The sequence below is a fragment of the Macaca thibetana genome, chromosome 14, assembly GCF_024542745.1.
Source record: "Macaca thibetana thibetana isolate TM-01 chromosome 14, ASM2454274v1, whole genome shotgun sequence".
Lineage (NCBI taxonomy): Eukaryota > Metazoa > Chordata > Mammalia > Primates > Cercopithecidae > Macaca > Macaca thibetana.
The window spans coordinates 4,845,924-4,864,944 of record NC_065591.1 but is presented as its reverse complement, the minus strand read 5'-3'; the positions used below and the strand labels follow the sequence as shown (position 1 = coordinate 4,864,944).

General features: G+C 54.0%; 1 protein-coding gene across 1 annotated transcript in view; it reads right to left on the bottom strand.

Annotated features, from left to right (window-relative positions):
- The window catches only part of MRPL21 (mitochondrial ribosomal protein L21), a 1,021,966-nt gene that overhangs the window by 829,508 nt on the left and 173,437 nt on the right, over positions 1-19,021 (bottom strand). The gene's annotated exons all lie outside the window — the stretch shown is intronic.

Here is a 19,021-nt window from a genome sequence, read left to right as displayed (position 1 = left end):
ACCTTCCCTCTCTGCTTGCTGGGTCTTGTCTTTTGGGAGCCCCCGAGCTCTCAGCTGACGGCCTTTGGCCCCTGGAACTCCATGCGGCCCCTTGCTTGCCAGCTGCCAGCCCACGGTCAAGGCGTGTCTCTGATGTCGACGGCCGGCCGAGGAGGGGACCTTTCGGGAAGGGGTGGCCGTAGGCGAGGGTTGATCACTGGGCCTGGAATCTGCTCCCACAGGGCCTATGGGGCCTCATGGGGTTGCTGCTGGCTTCAGCCTCTGGGCGCTGGGCTGGCAGGGGTGAGGGGGCTGAGCAGAGATGCCTGCGTGTGGGGTGGGGCGAGCCTGGCCCCCGTCCTGCTGGGAAATTCCTGACGTTCTTTCTTTGGGTCTGTGAGCTCATGAGCAAGTATGGCGGGTGCATTTTATAAACCGGAAAATAAATCATTCATTGAAATGGAGACAAACAAACGCATTTCCAGTCCAAAGTGTCAGGGGTCATCCAAGTCAAGGGCAGGGAGGCAGCCTGGCTGTCCCCGTGAGCTGAGACAGCACGATGTATGCAGTCCTGGCTCACCCGCCACCTCTTCTCTCCACCCCCAGTTCCCCTGGCATTCCAGGCACCCACCTCGCTCCCCTCATGATGACAGGAGTCTTTGGGTGGTCTCTGCTCCTTGTTCCACGGTGATCTGTTCTCAGTCTCACAGTCAGAAGACCTTTTTACAGCCCAAGTCTCATCAGACTCCTGGTCGGCTTAAATTCTCCCAGTGGCAGCCAGGTGTGGTGGCTCACGCCTGTAATCCCAGTACTTTGGGAAGCCGAGGCGGGTGGATCACGAGGTCAGGAGTTCGAGACCAGCCTGACCAATATGGTGAAACTCCATTTCTACTCAAAATACAAAAATTAGCCAGGCATGGTGGTGTGCACCTGTAATCTCAGCTACTTGGAAGCCTGAGGCAGGAGAATTGCTTGAACCTGGGAGGCGGAAGTTATAGTGAGCCGAGATCATGCCACTTCACTCCAGCCTGGGTGACAGAGCGAGACTCCGTCTTAAAAAAAAATAAAAAAATAATTAAAAAAAAAATCACCCAGTGGCTCCCATTTCACTCCGAGCAAAGCTCAAGCCTTGCCATGGCCCCCTAGGCCTTTGCTTCTGCAGCTCTCTGTCTGCCCTTCGTCCACTGCTGCAGCTGCTCTCGCCTCCTCCCTCTTCCAGTCCAATCTCCTGGCCTTTGTCCCCGCTCCGTCCTCTACCTGAGGCACCCTCGCTGGATCCACTTGCAGGCTCCCCTCTCATCGACGCCCAAGGGACCCTTTTTCTTTAGCAAGGCTTTTCCCGACCCCCGGAATTAAAGTTGCAGCCCCTCCCATCCCGCTGCCTCCCCGGCCTTCCCTGCAGCCCTCCCTTTCTTTCTTCTCCATTCTGCCTCTCACCACCTCCTGAGACACTGTGTCATTTTCTTACTTATTTTACTTGTCTTCTGCCCCCCACCTAAGCATAAATGCCATTGGAGTAGGATGTTTGTTCATTCACTACAACAGCGCCCCGCCTATCGTAGGCAGCAAGAAGTCCTTGCTCAACCCTGCACACCCCGTGGACCCCTCCCGGCAAGAGCTGAGTGGGCACCTGGAGGCCTGAGACGTCCTCAGTGTGTTAAATTTCCAGAGTCGGCCTTGGGACTGTGCCGAGAATCCTAAACTGGAGAGGTAGGTCCCCAGGGATGAAAGGGGAAGGTCAGGGGCAGAGCCCAAACTCCTCAGGGCAAGGGGGTGACTGACTGGCCTGCTCACCTCCCACTGGGGTTTGGAGGGTGGCAGTTCAGCCAGACAGAGTATTAGACTCCAGAAGAAGGCAAGAGGGAAGAGGGCAGACAGCTAGAGCTTTCAGGCAAAGGTCTCCTGCAGCTGAGCCTGAAGGTCCTGGAGGTGAGAGGGAGGCGCACCAGAGGGGCGCTGCTTGGGGCACCGCCGGCTGTACCCCAGCATGGGCGCCTGTGATCCTAGGGGACCCGCAGCACACCCTCCCCCCCCCAGAAGCACAAATTTCTCCCATGCTGCAGTTTGCTGTGAAACTACCTATGCATGACCCCGGGTCAGGACCATGCAAAAGCGTGATTCCAATTGCTCCACCTAAAGCCTGGGCCAGGCCTCAATCCTTCCTGCCCCTGGTCTTAAGAGTCACAGTCCTGGCCGGGTGCCTGTAATCCCAGCTAGGGGGAGGCTGAGGCAGGAGAATCGCTTGAACCCGGGAGGTGGAGATTGCAGTGAGCTGAGATGGTGCCACCGCACTCCAGCCTGGGCAGCAAGAGTGAAACTCCATCCCCCCGCGCCAACCGCCGACACACACACACAGAGTCATAGTCCCTCTGTCAAACCTACCCTGGAAAAAGGGGTGTGGAAGAGTCCCCAAAGCTCCAGAAAGAAGAGCTACATGTTGGGGTTGCCAGACTTAGCAAGCAAAATGGAACACCCAGTTCAACGTGAACTTCAGACGAACACTGAATAAGCTGTTAGTATAAGCATGTCCCTGGCAGTTGTTGGAGCTGTTGGGTTATACTAAGAAGTTGTCATTTCTCTCAAATTCAGACTTAGCTGGGCATCCCGGATCTTATCTGACAGCCTGGGGGAGACGACACTTGAGCCTCTAGGAATCCCCATGTGAGTCCCCAGAGAGGACTGGCCACAACCAGAGTGTCCAGCAGAGAATCCGGCCATGCTCTGTCTCCTGCATCCAGCCCCTTTGGCCCTGAGAGTGAGCGCCCCCTCACTGAGAGTATTCAAGGAAAGAGGAGAAGGATTCCTGCGCTGAGGAGGATTCCTGCGCTGGGCAGAAGGTAGAGTTTCTGGAATCCTAAGATTTTCAGAACGAGAAATGAACAGTAGGAGTGACCAAGTTTCAATTCACAGAGAAGGAAGCTGAGGCCCGGGGAGGTGGGCTGACTTTCTGAAAGTCCCCCTTGGAGTCAGCAGCTAAGCTGGGGCTGAATCCAGGCATCCCGACCCCTGCTGTCTTGCACATGACCGACTGCCGGAGCGAGTGTGGCCCCAGAACTAGTGTGACCTGTATCAAAGGCCCATCATCCTCAGCCCCACGCCCAGCAGAATTAGACTGGGATGCTCTGGCCAGTCTCCCAGCCCTGCACCTCTTCTGGCCTTGGCTCCTGGCCCGGAACAGGACAGGCGCACAGCCCTGCCCACACCTTGATTTTGGACTTCAGGCCCCTCTGCCACTCCCTCTGATCCTTGTTTGTCAAAGCTCCAGCCCCTGGGGACCCCAGAGGCCCCTGTGTTTTGCACATGAATAGGTGGGGATTTCCTGAGACCATCTTGCCATGAAAATGCACATTTCTCACCAAAAGGCTCCAAATCTGGGCACCACAGACTCTAGCAAACAGCCAGGCTGACTGTGCCCCAGGTGTGAAGGTGGCTGGACCCTCCCAGGGGCTGCCTGGATCCCAGCCAGCTGGAAGAAGCCACACAGGTGCCTGCAGGGAACCAGCACCCTGAGGTTGCCAAACAAACCCGTGGCCCTCTCAGCAGACAGGAGGAGGCGTGGAGTTTGGAACCACCTCTCCAGACTCCAGCTGCCTGGCAGACATCTTCAGGGATGGGGTGAACCTAGGAACCAACCACCTCTCTGTGTGTGCTCATTCATTCACTCGACAAACATTCATCCAGGTCCTGCTGCATGCTGGGTGCCCTTATAGACACGGGACACAGCCGTGATAGGGACAGTGAGACAGGCAAGGGCTTGCTGTCGTGGGGCTCGGAGTCCAGGAGGAGACACTCAGTCGACGGGAACTCGATGGTCTGGGCTGCTCACGCAGGCTAGGGAGGCGCAGAGGCCAGGGCTGTGAGAGGGAGCGTCTGGGAGGCTGTAGCTGTCGCTGGGGTTAGGGAGGATGCCTTCCGGGTGTGGGGGAGCCCGCCTGTGAAGATCTGGACATAAACCCTCCAGGTGGATGTGCAGGTGAAAGGCCCTGGGGCTGGATGGGTTGCAGGAAGAAGGAAGCTTGTACCTCCAGGACTGGGGAAAGAGTGGGAGGTGGCCCCGGCCTGTGGGCTGCTGAGGAGGGTGGCTGGTCTTGCTCCCACCCTCTTAGGACTGGCTTTTAAGGACCTGCCTTCCTCTAGGTTATGTCACTTCTCTAATCACCCACAGCCCAGGTCGGGCCGGCTCCTCTGTCCTCACAGGGCCTGGGCCCTGGCCTTGCAGGGGGTTCAGCCAGGCCAGCCTCTCCCTCTTGCCTCCAGAGCCCAGGAGAGAGGACCCCGCCCAGCAAGGCTGGGTGACATGGGGACAGGCTCGTTCCTCCTCAGCTACAGGAGGTAGAATGGTGTCCCCCCGCAAAAGATATGTCCACTTCTTAACCCCTGTGGCCTGTGAGTGTGATCTCACTGGGAAATAGGGTCTTGGCAGATGGAATTAAGCTTAGAATCTGGAGATGAGGTCCTCCTGGGTTTCAGGTGGGACGTAAGTTGAATGTAGGCACTCTTCTCAAAGCAGAGGGGGGAGATGGAAGCAGAGAAGCCCACGTGAAGACGGCAGTAGACACGGGAACAATGCAGCCCTAGTCCAGGAGAGCTGGGAGACCCCAGGAGCTGGAAGAGGCAGGAGGATCCTCCCGCAGAGCCTTCGGAGGGTGCACAGCCCTGCCCTAGACTTGATTTTGAACTTCTGGTTTCTAGAACTGTGAGGAAACAGATTTTTGATGTTTTTTTGGTTTGTTTGTTTTTTTTTGTGATGGAGTCTCACTGTCACCTGGGCTGGAATGCAATGGCGCAATCTCGGCTCACTGCAACCTCCGCCTCCCAGGTTCAAGTGATTCTCCTGCCTCAGCCTCCCAAGTAGCTGGGATTACAAGCATGCACCACCACGCCCAGCTAATTTTTTGTATTTTTAGTAGAGATGGGGTTTCACTATGTTGGACAGGCTGGTTTTGAACTCCTGACCTCATGATCCGCCTGCCTCGGCCTCCCAAAGTGCTGGGATTACAGGCATGAGCCACCACGCCTGGCTAATTTTTTGTGTTTTTAGTAGAGATAGGGTTTCACTATGTTGGACAGGCTGGTCTCGAACTCCTGACCTCATGATCTGCCTGCCTCGGCCTCCCAAAATGCTGGGATTACAGGCATGTGCCACCGTGCCCTGCCAGATTTTTGATGTTTTTTTTTTTTTTTTTTTTTTTTTTTTGAGACGGAGTCTCACGCTGTTGCCCAGGCTGGAGTGCAGTGGCACGATCTCGGCTCACTGCAAGCTCCGCCTCCCGGGTTCCCGCCATTCTCCTGCCTCAGCCTCCCGAGTAGCTGGGACTACAGGCGCCCGCCACCGCGCCCGGCTAATTTTTTGTATTTTTAGTAGAGACGGGGTTTCACTGTGGTCTCGATCTCCTGACCTTGTGATCCACCTGCCTCGGCCTCCCAAAGTGCTGGGATTACAGGCTTGAGCCACCGCGCCCGGCCTGATTTTTGATGTTTTAAGCCACCAAGTTTGTGATGTTTGTTAAGGCAGTCCTGGGAAACCCCTGCACTGCCCTTTGACTCCTCTGTGACTGGGTCAGTGGTGATGAGGCCCAAGCACCTCCGGACCTACTCACCTTTCCAGTCTGGGCCGTCTCTTGAGCCTGTCACCAGGGAGAAGGAGCCTGAGGAGGGTCTAGTGTTAAAGAGATTTGGGAGACCAGGCGCGGTGGCTCACGCCTGTAATCCCAGCACTTTGGGAGGCCAAGGTGGGCGGATCACTTGAGGTCAGGAGTTTGAGACCAGCCTGGCCAACATGGTGAAACTCTGTCTCTACAAAAAAAATACAAAAATTAGCCGGGCGCTATGGTGTGCACCTGTAATCCCAGCTACTCGGGAGGCTGAGGCAGGAGAATTGCTTGAACCTGGGAGGCGGAGGTTGCAGTGAGTGGAGATCATGCCACTGCACTCCAGCCTGGGCGACAGAGCAAGACTTCATCTCAAAAAAAAAAGAGAGAGAGAGAGATCTGGGGCTTGAATGTGGCCCCTGCATCTACCCTGAGGAAGAAATTGGGCAGGTAACTTAAATTACCTCTAACCTGACTTTCCTCCCCTGTGAAATGAGGTGGCCGCCTCATGGGGTCTTCAAGGCGTCTCAAGAAGGCCCCAAAGGCAGAATTTCAGCAGCAGCACAGATGGAGCCCCGGTCCCAGCCCATTCTCTGCCCAGACCCCAGGCTGGGCTCCAGCCACCCCAGGCAGCTCCCCTCCCCAGGTAATTGGGGGCTATTGAAGTCCATTAACATACTCTGGCGACAATCCTAACCCTAATCACATTAGCTCTGAAGTACAAATCAGGACCTAGCCCTGGAGCTGGTTTCAAAGATCAGGGGGCTCACGGGTTCTGGGGCTTTCCTCAGCCTCTGTTTGCTCCTCTCTTGAAATCCACAACCTCCTGGGCTGGTGTCAAGGAACTGAGAAGAGCCCAGGGGCCTCCCTGGGAAGTGTGAGTGTGTCTGGGGGGCAAACCCGGACCAGGACGGAGACTGCCCACCTGCCCAGGGCCTGTCTGGGTGCCCCTTCCTGGCCCCAGAGCCTGAGAAGGGCTTAGACGGTCTCTGCACCTGGATCGGGGGGGTTTGCCCGAGGTACGGTTGTGCACACTGCGTTTCTCACCCTGGGACATGCGGATGCATTCACGGTGGGTCAAGGATGCCCCACGTTGGAAACTCACTCTGTGGTGATAGCCAAGGGCTTTGGAGCACGGAGACCTGAGTCCTACGGTGGCTCTGCCGCTCACAGCAGTGTGACCTTGCACAAGTCACTGCACATTGTCTGTGAGGTGGAGATGATGATGGCACCCCGCCCTGGAGGAGAACAGGAAGGGGATAATGCATAATGTAAAGAGCAGTGACTGTGCTCAACGCCCCACTTCCACGCTGATGCTGAAAGGGTATCTCATGGCTGAATCGTGCCCTCAGTTTCATAGGTTAAAGGCTAATCCCAGTGCCCCCAGAATCTGACTGCATCTGGAAATGCCATCTTCACAGAGGCAATTAAGGTAAAATGAGATTATATGGGTGGACCCTCATCCCACCTCACTGGTGTCCCTATAAGAAGACGTGAGGGCCAGGCACAGTGGCTGACGCCTGTAATCCCAGCACTTTGGGAGGTCGAGACAGGTGGATCGATTGAGCTTAGGAGTTCGAGACCAGCCTGGACAACATGGTGAAACCCCTCCTCTGCTACAAATACAAACATTAGCCGGGTGTGGTGGTGCATGCCTGTGGGCCCAGCTACTTGGGAGGCTGAGGCGGGAGGATCACCTGAGCCTGGGAGGTCAAGGCAGCAGTGAGCCGTGATCTCGCCCCTGCACTCCAACCTGGGCAACAAAGTGAGACCCTGTCTCAAAAACAAAACCAAACACCCAAGAAAGGATGAAGACACAGACACCCACAGAGGGATGGCCACAGGAGGACATAGGGAGAAGGTAGAGTCTGCAGGCCAAGCCCAGAGGCCCCAGAGGAGCCAGCCTTGCCACCCCTTGATCTTAGCCTCCAGGGTGGTGAGAGGATAATCAGCTGTTGCCCATCTGTGGAGCGTTGTCATGGCAGCCTGAAGCCTCTCCCAGCTCTTCTTTCCTTTTCTTTTTTTTTTTTTTTTTTTTTTTTTGAGACGGAGTCTCGCTGTGTCGCCCAGGCTGGAGTGCAGTGGCCGGATCTCAGCTCACTGCAAGCTCCGCCTCCCGGGTTTACGCCATTCTCCTGCCTCAGCCTCCCGAGTAGCTGGGACTATAGGTGCATGCCACCACGTCCAGTTAATTTTTAGTACAGACAGGTTTTCACTGTGTTGGCCAGGCTGGTCTTGAGCTCCTGACCTCGTGATCTGCCCGCCTCGGCCTCCCAAAGTGCTGGGATTACAGGCGTGAACCACCATGCCCTGCCTAAAGCCCAGCTATTTCTTTTCTTTTCTTTTCTTTTCTTTTTTTGAGACGGAGTCTCGGTCTGTCCCCCAAGCTGGAGTGCAGTGGCGTGATCTCGGCTCACTGCAAGCTCCGCCTCCTGGGTTCACGCCATTCTCCTGCCTCAGCCTCCCTGGTAGCTGGGACTACAGACGCCCGCCACCGCGCCCAGCTGATTTTTTGTATTTTTAGTAGAGACGGGGTTTCACTGTGGTCTCGATCTCCTGACCTTGTGATCCGCCCGCCTCGGCCTCCCAAAGTGAAGCCCAGCTATTTCTTTAACTCTGTGTCCACAAGTCGGCCGGGGGATTTTTCTGCCGTGGGCTGGCTCGGCTCATCTCTCTGGGCACTGTCATGGTGGAATTCCAAATGAATAATGATCCTTCTAAGCGCACCAGCCTGTGTCTTTGTACACTCGGTGTTAAAATGTGAGAATCAGCAAGTACTAGCAGGGTGTGAGGGGGACACTGGCATGAGTTGAAAGTTTTCCATTCCTAATCAGAAGGATGAAGGAGAAGGAAAAGGGGACCGTCACCCACTCCATAGTTCAACAAGACTCTGTGCTGTGTCTGCCAGCCATCCATAGCCATTTCCTAGGCCACCAGAAGTGTGTGCCCGCCCTGGGAGACACTCCCAGAACTATGGGAAGCTGAAGTGGGCGGATCATCTGAGATCAGGAGTTCAAGACCAGCCTGGCCAACATGGTGAAACCCCATCTCTACTAAAAATACAAAATTAGCCAGGCGTGATGGTGCGCACCTGTAGCTGCAGCTACTTGGGAGGCTGAGTCAGGAGAATTGCTTGAACCTGGGAGGTGGAGGTTGCAGTGAGACGAGATGGCACCATTGCACTCCAGCCTGGGTGACAAAGCGAGACTCGGTCTCAAAACGATAAACAAACAAAACAAAAAACCAAAGATCTGTCCTTAACCGTATATGATAAATTCTAGTCCAGTGATCACAAGATGTTCAGATTCCATTTGCTCATTCACTCAACCAGCTCACACTGTGGGGTCATTTTGAGCACGGCTTCCCTACTGGGTTACAGCAATGACGAAGGATGGCAAGGCCAACGCTTGGTATAAAACAACCCCTGCTAAGGACGCAGAGCTTAAAACTGTGTAACAACAAATGAATATGGTCATATGAATAATTCTAAGTGCCACAAGGTGGGAGTGACCGGGAAGAGAGGCATCTTACGAGGTCCTCAGAAATGCCCCTGAGCCGGAGCTGAGTGCCACGTGATGCAAAGAAGCCACCAGACATGGAAGGTCTAGCAGGGGCTGTGTGCAAAGGCCCAGGGGGCAGGACAGAAAGAAGGTGTGCGTGTGAGGCTGGGTGCAGACAGAGGGAAACTGGGCGGTGGGTTGGGAAATATCTTTGCCAGATGATCTCGTAGTTCTCAGACTCAGCCATCATCCTTTTTCTTTTTTAAACCCATCTATTGAACATTTAAAAGTTATTTTAAAAATCTACACGTTATTTTAGAAGTTAATTGCTCCGTCGTTTCTAATTCTGTCTCTTCTAGAAAATGCCCTTCCTTTCCCTTATTGGCTAGAATTCTCAGCTGAGTCTCCATCACACTTTGGGCTGGGACTTCCTCCCCCAGGCAGCTGAGGGCCCTTGGGTAAGCCGTTGTTGTCTTTGCTCTATCATGACTTTGTCTTCTCCCAGGCCCCATCTGGTCAGGCTGAAGGTGGAGGGAGACAGACAGTGGATGGTCCAGCAGCCTCTGCCCTGAGCCTGGGAAGCTCAAGAAGGTAGAGGGAAGGGATCAGCCATCCCCTCTCTGCTGGCTCTGGGGTGAGAGGCTTTCAGTGCCCGGGCGCCAGGTATAGGTGAAGGCCCTCTGCCAATTCTGGGGTCTGGGAACAATTCATCCTGCTCTAAGGGACCCCTCCTGGTCCTCAGGGCTCAGCAGGCACTCTTAGCCATCTGGGAACACTGGCAAGGGTTTGCACTGGCTGTTGGTACTGGAGTCCCTTCAGGACATGAAAATCCTGGATTCTGCCGGGAGCCACAAAGACAGGCAAGCTTTGTTCCTCACCACGGGTCCCAGCTCCCCTTCCAGCCCAAAGAAGCCAAATGCCAAACAATCATCCTGCCTTGGATGTCCCACCACGGCCCCAGGGAGGAAGTGGGCTGCAGAGAGAATGGGGTGCGTGCCTCACCGCTCTCTTCCCCGCATCTCCATTAGCGCCTGTCCCGTCATCTCTTGCTGCATGACAAACAGACGCAAACCTCAGTGGTACATGGCAACCACCATTTTATTGAGCTCGCTGGTTCTGTTACAAGGAGCTTGCACTGGATGCAGTAGGATGGCTTGTCTCTTCCACGACATCTGGAACTTCAGCTGGGAAGACTCAAATGGATGTGAACTGGGGGCCTGGAGGCCTCTTCACATGTACGATGTCTGGGTTGGGACAATTTGAAGTCCAGATCTAGCTAGGACTGTGGCCAGAACACCTACACTTGGCCTCTCTGTGTGGCTTGGGCTTCCTCCCAGTATGGCCTCTTCCAGCCGTTGGACTTCTGATCTCTGTGGGGCTTGCGCTTCCTCCCAGTATGGCCTTTTCAGGTATGAACCTGACACGGTGACTCAGGGCTTCAAGCATGACCTGTGGTGACCCAGCCTCAGAAATCACACAGTGGCACTTCTGCCAATGCTACTGGTGGAAGCAGTTAGAAGCCAACTCAGACTGAAGAGAAAGGGACATCGGCACCCACCTCTCAGTGAGAGGAGAGTCAAAGAACTCACCACCACTTAGCTTCGTCTATCATTTTGTCAGGAATCTGACATTTGCAGAGAGCCATGTGCAAGCAAGTCCTAAGTGGGGTGCTCTGGGACAGCCCAGGGTTGCAGGGTCTCTGGCCGATTTAGGTGCCGTGAGTGGCCCTGGGGACAGGGAGCCCTTTGAAGATACGAGGTCACTTGCCAAGAGCAATTTCCCTCCTGGGTCAGATGCCTTGGGAGCTCCTGCAGGGACCTGCCACAGACGTGTTTTGTCTGGGAAGGTAACCTCAGCTTCCTCTTTGTGTCCACAGCGGCGTCCAACGAGCCATAGGAGTCACTAAAATCACAGCTTACCCTTGTGAGCACTTGCCAGCCTAGGGTTGTGCTGGACCCTTTCTGTGGATTAACAGGGTGCTGCCCCAGGTGCCACACTGGCCCGTAGCAGGAGAGACACTTCTAGGTGGAACATGGGTTGGTCGCATTAACTCACATGGAATTGCCCAGTGAGAAAGCTATTCCCTTTCAGCCATTCTCACTCCCAGGACAAAGTCTCTGTTTGGTGACAGTAAGTCCTTAACACCCCTCTAACACTTGCAAATCTCTCTCGGGGCGGGGCGGGAGGTGGGGGAGAAAAAGAGCCAGCAGGCCCGAGGCTCAGAGCTTTTGGCAGACACCTGCATCTTGCAAGAAATTCTCGACATCATTTTGTGTTTCTTATCATGGGCTACCTTCTGTGTGTGACAAGGGACAATGTTTTTCCAGTGAAGCTTGTCCTGCAAAATTTTAAAACAAGATTATTTAAGTAACAAAGGAATAGATCAAAAAGAAAATTCAGGTAGACAAAAGTACACATGGTAGGCAGGTGTGGGAACCAGGGCCCAGTGGAACCAAGGCAGCCCTGGAGACACTCGGATGTCTGAGTTTTTAGAAGGTCTGCCTTGGTTCCCCCATAACAACCCTGAGAAGGGTTGGTTATTGTTCTTTCCATCCCGTGGTTGAAGGAACAGGACTCAGTGGGGTTCAGTCTCCTTGCTCAAAGCTCACAGCAAGTGCAGGCAGCACCGGGGGTTTTTCCCCCGGAGCCCAGGCTGTCCCCCACTGGGCTTGTTGTCCAGCTCCACTCCCAGGATCGAGGTCCACTCCGAGCAGGAGAGTCAGGGGCTGACCACACAGAGGGACATTTCAGGACCAAACATGGGGAAGTTCTAGAGAGGGCAACTGCCTGGGGCCAATCCAGAGGCAAAGATGTGGGCACTGGGGCTTGGGGTCCAAAGAAACCACCCCCGAGTGGTAACCAGGGGTCACTAAGCCACTTGGTCCCAAGATGACCCACAGGAGTAAGTCCTGAAGCTTCTCTAGTCATTGGGTCCACCCTGTACGTGTGTGGGGGAGGGTGGGGGGTAGAGGTCGCCAAGTATCCCCCAAGGGAAGAAATGAGGACTCAAGCTCACATAGGCCCCAAGTCCAGGGTTAGGACATCTCACAGGATGGAACCCGCTAGCTCCAGCCAGTCACAGGCACCAGAAATGTGGAAGGCAGCTCGGTGCATGAGTCCTCCCAAGGCCTGGGGCCCGGGGAGCTGCTCCAGACAGTTCCCCATTCCCCCAGTACACACACCATAAACCGGTGTGGGAAGCTGGGCAGAGTGGAGTAAGAGTCGGCTGAAGAAGCGAAGTGTGTCACCTGACTTTGGATGTGACTTCAGGAAAGGAGTCCCCAAGGCATCTAGGCCTCTGCCCAAGAGCCACTGGGGGTGGCCCCTATGGTGGGTGAGACCAGGAAGGGGCGGTGCTGCTTCCTCCTCTCCTGATTCCAGTGGACGCCCTGACATCTTGTCCCGCCTGCTATGGCCTGATGTCTGTGTCCCTGCCAAAAAATTCATATGTTGAACCCCAATCCTTAATGTGACGGTGTTAGGAGGTGGGGACTTTGGGAGGCAATTAGGTATTAGATGGAGCCTTCATGAGTGAGAATTAGTGCCTTTAAAAAAGGGACCCAATGGCCAGGCACAGTGGCTCATGCCAGTAATCCCAGCACATTGGGAGGACAAGGTGGGCAGATCACGAGGTCAGGAGTTTGAGACCAGTCTGGCCAACGTGGGAAAATGCTGCCTCTACTAAAAATACAAAAATTAGCTCCATAGCGGTGGCACCTGTAATCCCAGCTACTTGGGAGGCTGAGGCAGAAGAATTGTTTGAACCCAGGAGGCAGAAGTTGCAGTGAGCCAAGGTCGAACCATTGCACTCCAGCCTGGGCAACAGATTGAGACTCTGTCTCAAACAAACAAACAAACAAGCAAAAAACTAGGCAGGCGTGGTGGTGGGCAGCTGTAATCCGAAATACTCAGGAGGCTGAGGCAGAGAATTGCTTGAACCTGGAAGGCAGAGGTTGCAGTGAACCGCAATCGTGCCACTGCACTCCAGCCTGGGCAATAGAGCGAGACTCCATCTCAAAAAAAAAAGGGACCCCAGATAGCCCCTTTGCCCCTTTGCCATTTGAGGACACAGGGAGAAGTTGGCAATCTGCAGTCTGGAAGAGGGCTAATAGGGTTTGGATCTGTGTCCCCACCCAAATCTCATGTCCAATTGTAATCCCCACCGTTGGAGGAGGAGGCTGGTCTGAGGTGATTGGATCCTTGGGGCGGATTTTCCTCTTACTGTTCTCCTGATAGTGAGTGAGTTCTCACGAGATCTGGTTGATTAAAAGTGTGTAAACCCTCCCCCTTTTCTCCCTTCATCCTACTCCGGCCATGTGAGATGTGCCTGCTTCCCCTTAACCTTCTGCCAAGATTGTAAGTTTCCTGAGGCCTCCCTAGCCATGCCTCCTGTATAGCCTGTGGAACCTTGAGCCAATTCAACCTTTTTTCTTTATAAATTACCCAGTCTCAGGTAGTTCTTCACAGCAGTGCAAGAACAAGGGCCCTCATTATATTCCCCCTATGCCAACACCTTCATCATGAACTTCCAGCCTCCAGAATGAAGAGAAATAAATGTCAGTTGTTTTCTAGGCCTCTGGGTCTATGGTATTCTGTTCTAGCAGCCTGAATGGACTAAGACACCGTCCAACAGGAAAACCCTGTTTAGCTATAAATGTAAGAGACAAGGCTGAAAGGAGGACTTGGAAGTAAGTGAGCTACCAAATATGTTAAAGATGCACCAACTGTAGCCAGGCGTGGTGACTCATGCCTGTAATTCCAGTACTTTGGGAGGCCAAGGCAAGTGGATCATGAGGTCAGGAGTTCAAGACCAACCTGGCTAACATAGTGAAACCCCATCTTTACTAAAAATACAAACAAACAAACAAAAAAAATTAGCTGGGTGTGGTGGTATGTGTCTCTAATCCCAGCTACTCGGGAGGCTGACACAGGAGAATTGCTTGAACCTGGAAGGTGGAGGTTGCAGTGAGCTGAGATCATGCCACTGTATTGCAGCCTCGGTGGCAGAGTAAGACTCCATCTCAAAAAAAAAAAAAAGATGCACCAATCTCCTGAGCCAGTGTTGGTGTGCTTCCCATTGGCCAGCTGGATGTGGCTGCCACGTGTGCTGGGTCACTGGCTGGATGGCTGGAACTGGCTCGGGGTCTCCTCTTTGGCTGGGGCCAGAGCATGGATCAGATGCTCACCGGTGGGCATGCACACCTGAGAACATCATGAAAAGCACGGAGCAGCTCCCAGGTGCCTGGCAGTGCACTGGGGATCTATATATATATAGGTGGTGAACCAAATGGGTCCAGCCCCTGCCCACAAAGATTCCAGTCCTGGGGAGGGAGGGAACGCAAGCCCCAACAGGTGCGTAACTCACAAATCAATTACTCTGTGTAGGGGTTAGGAAGGGCTGTGTGGTGTGGTCTGTTTCCCAGGATGGTGTCTTCACCCCACAGCTGCTGATGGCTTGGAGCTTCCCTGCTCCTGAAAGGGACCACATTGCCTGGAAAGGCCTGGAGGGTCCACTCTCCCTGATCCCCAGGGCAGCCTGCAGCCAGGGACTGATTAACAAGGGAGTATAGAAGCTCATCCCCCTTGATCCAACGTGGGACAGCTCTAGGATGCCCTTGGTACCCCAGAGCACCCCGGGGAGTGAGGAATCAGGCCAGACCAGACTGAATTGTGATCGCCCCTTCTTTGGCCTGTCCTGCTACTCTCCTTTCCTTGCCAGTTCTTCCTGGGAGCTCCTCCCTTGACAAACTCCTTGCTCAGAGATCCCAGTCTTGGGTTTTGTTCCTGCGGAACCTAACCTAGGACGCCAGAGAGTATGTGACAGGATGACTCGTGGTACTGTGTGGGCTGGGAGTTGCTGGAGAAGGCTCTGGGGACATTACAGCACTAGCTGGTTGGAATAAACACCTACTGTATGCCAGGTCCTTTATCTTCCAAATGCCTCACTTCTTTCATCTTTAGAGCAAAGGACCTTTGAATTGTGACTTTAATAATGGATCTGAGGCCAGGCGCGGTGGCTCACGCCTGTAATCCCAGCACTTTGGGAGGCCGAGGCTGGCAGATCACGAGGTCAGGAGATCGAGACCATCCTGGCTAACATGGTGAAACCCCGTCTCTACTAAAAATACAAAAACTTAACTGGGTGTGGTGGCGGGCGCCTGTGGTCCTAATTACTCGGGAGGCTGAAGCAGGAGAATGGGGTGAACCCGGGAGGCGGAGCCTGCAGTGAGCCGAGATCGCGCCACTGCACTCCAGCCTGGGCGACAGAGCGAGACTCCGTCTCAAAAAATAATAATAATAATAATAATAATGAATCTGAGTAACTGGTGTGCGGCCTGATGGGTGTCTCCCAAATGTCCTGTCTCCCCAGAGCTCATGAATGGAAACAGAGGCTTTGAAGGGCCAATCAAAGCTAAGATAAGGTCCTGCTGAACTTCTTCGAGGAGGTTAAATCCAGTGGCTCGTGTCCTCATAAGAAGAGGGAAATCTGGACACACAGAAACAGAGAGGAGAAGGCCATGTGGTGACAGAGGCAGAATCAAGCGATGCGGCTGCAAGCCGAGGAGTGCTGGCAGCTGGCAGCAATCAGAAGAGGCAAGGAAGGACCGCCCCCAGAGCCTTCTGAGGGAGCAGGGCCCCGCTTACACCTTGATTTCTGCCTTCTGGCCTCCAGAACTGCAAGACAACATTTTTCTGTTGTTTAAGGCTGCCTGGTTTGTGGTCATTTGTCACAGCTGCCCTGGGAAACCCAGCTGGGTGAAGTGCAGGGGTCGGGAAGATCCTTCCAGGCAGGAGGCTGGCATGTGCAAAAGGCCCTGCGGCCGAGCGGATGGCGCCTGTGGGCTCCGAGGGAACGTCGATGTGCTGGGAACCGGCCGCGCACAGGGATGTGGAGAGGGAGCTGGCAGGATGGGCACCGGGAAGGGCAAACGGAGCCTCTGCAGCAGATGAGAGATGACCACACATTCCGTGTTAGTCCTCCCACTGTAGCAGAGGCCTGCTTTCTCCCCTTGAATCACAGCTGGTCTGATTTCATGATCAATGGCAGAAATGGTGTTCTGGAACTTTCTGCACCTGCCCCTAAGAAGCCTTGGGCATCTTGGAGCCCTCTGAGCTGCCTCGTGAGGACTCCAGCCCCAGGAGAGGCTCCCATGCTGGAGAGATCCCGTGTGGGTGTTCTGGCCGACACCCGGCTGAACCCAGCCCTCCAGCCCTGCCCAGCAGGGTGCCGGCCTCGGACCCCCAGATGAGCCCATCCAATGCCAAGGTCAGAAAAATCACCCAGCCAGACCCTGTCCACATCCCTGAACTGCCACACTGGGAGTTATAAGACGGTGGCAGTTTTGTCACTGTTTGAGGCAGCTCATTAGGCAGCAGTGAGTGATCAGAACGGCTTGGCTGACGGCTGTGATCTCGGTCTAAGAACGACACGGGGCTGTGGAAAGCATCCCAGCCCAGGGAGCAGGATGAAGCTTGCACAGTGAGAAGGCCCCTAGAGAAGGGTCTGTCAGGGTGGAGGAAGAAGCGGGGGAAGGGGCCAGTCAAGGGGTTGCTGCAGCCACCCAGGCCTAGGGAGAGGCGGCCTGCACAGAGGTCCTGTGCAGATGGAGAGGTCTTTAGACTGCAGAGTCCATGAGGTGAAACAAACTAGATTGAGTGAGAGGCTGCTGGGGGAGGTGTGGGTTGGAGGAAGGGCTTGGCCTATGCTCCTGGACAGAAGGGACAGGCTGGGGACGGCTGTGACTGGGTGTGGACCCACGGAGGCCGAGGTACCCTGGCACCTCCCAGTGGGGAGGATCTGAGACCCAGCAGAGGAGTCTTGCAGGGGGCAGGGGTGGGCGGGAAAATGAAGTTGTATTACCTAGCAAGGGTGTCCCAGTCCCTGGGTCTCCTGGGCAGTTTGATTCATTACAGTGGCCGCAGCTCTTCTAGCTCGATTCAGGACCTTGCCTGCATGTGGTCCCAGGGGAGGGTGGGCATGTGCTGGGTTGCTGTCCCCCTTCCCCACCCCAGGACATGGACCAGCACGGACGTCACTTTCCTCAACCACAGCTCACTGCAGCTGTGACCTCCCAGGCTCAAAGGATTCTCTCACCTCAGCCTCCCAAGTAGCTGGGACTACAAGTATGCACCACCACACCCAGCTAAGTTTTTAATTTTTTTGTAGAGATGGGGGTCTCACTATGTTGCCCAGCCTAGTCTTGAACTCCTGGGCTCAGGTGATCCTCCCACCTTGCCCTCCCAAAGTGCTGTAATTACAGGCGGGAGCCACTGTGTCCAGCCTCCCTCCTTCCTTTCATAAGAAGCATATAGAATTTGAATGATGGGCTGGGCACAGTGGCTCACGCCTGTAATCCCAGCAGTTTGGGAGGCTGAGGCGGGTGGATCACCTGAGGTCTGGAGTTCGTGACCAGCCTAACTAACATGGAGAAACCCCGTCTCTACTAAAACTGCAAAAGTAGCCGAGTGTGGTGGCGCATGCCTGTAATCCCAGCTACTCAGGAAGCTAAGGCAGGAGAATCGCTTGAACTCAGGAGGCGAGGTTGTGGTGAGCCGAGATGGCGCCATTGCACTTCACCCTGGGCAACAAGAGTGAAACTGTCGAAGAGAAAGAAAGAAAGAAAGAAAGGGGGGGGAGAGAGAGAGAGAGAGAGGGAGGGAGGGAGGGAGGAGGAAGGAAGGAAAGAGAAGGAAGGAAGGAAGGGAGGAAGGAAGGAAGGAAGGAAAGAGAAGGAAAGAAGGAAAGAGAGAGAGAGAGAGGGAGGGAGGGAGGGAGGAGGAAGGAAGGAAGGAAGGAAGGAAGGAAGGAAGGAAGGAAAGGAGGGAGGGAGGGAGGGAGGAAGGAAAGAGAAGGAAGGAAGGGAGGAAGGAAAGAGAAGGAAGGAAGGGAGGAAGGAAGGAAGGAAGGAAGGGAGAAGGAAGGAAGGAAGGAAGAGAAAGAGAGAGACAGAGAGGGAGGGAGGAGAGGAAGGAAGGAAGGAAGGAAGGAAGGAAGGAAGGAAGGAAGGAAGGAAGGAAGGAAAGGAGGGAGGGAGGGAGGGAGGGAGGAAGGAAAGAGAAGGAAGGAAGGGAGGAAGGAAGGAAGGAAGGAAAGAAGGAAAGAAGGAAAGAGAGAGAGAGAGGGAGGGAGGGAGGCAGGGAAGAATCTGAATGATGAATTGAGAACACTTAAAATTATTCATGTGGAAGAAACACTCTGAGCTCAGGAGCCCTCGATCTGAACTTTAATGTAGACCAGAGTAAGCCAGTGCAGGTCTGAACTTTAATGTAGACCAGAGTAAGCCAGTGCAGGTCTGAACTTTAATGTAGACCAGAGTAAGCCAGTGCAGGTCTGAACTTTAATGTAGACCAGAGTAAGCCAGTGCAGGTCTGAACTTTAATGTAGACCAGAGTAAGCCAGTGCAGGTCTGAACTTTAATGTAGACCAGAGTAAGCCAGTGCAGGTCTGAACTTTAATGTAGACCAGAGTAAGCCAGTGCAGGTCTGAACTTTAATGTAGACCAGAGTAAGCCAGTGCAGGTCTGAACTTTAATGTAGACCAGAGTAAGCCAGTGCAGGCTGCATTTGAGGGGAGTGGTCCTCCTAAAGGTCTGTCTTTTTTTTTTTTTTTTTTTTTTTTTTTGAGACCGAGTCTTGCTCTGTCACACCAGGCCAGTTTGTACGCACATTTGTATGTTTTAAATTGTGCACTATTCTGAGTGGAGTAATGGAATCCTGTGCCGCCCAGGCTCTGTCCCACCAGGAACCGAATCGTGCCTGTGTCCAGTGTCTCCACGCTGTAGACGGTCCTGCTTATGAGTCAGTAGTTCAAGTCACCTGGATCTTACTTCATAATGATCCCGAAACAGGAGTAGTGATGCTGACATATTGTTATAATTGAATTTGATAATTAGTTACTGTTAATCTCTTACTGCACCTAATTTAGAAATTAAACTTCATTACAGGTATATA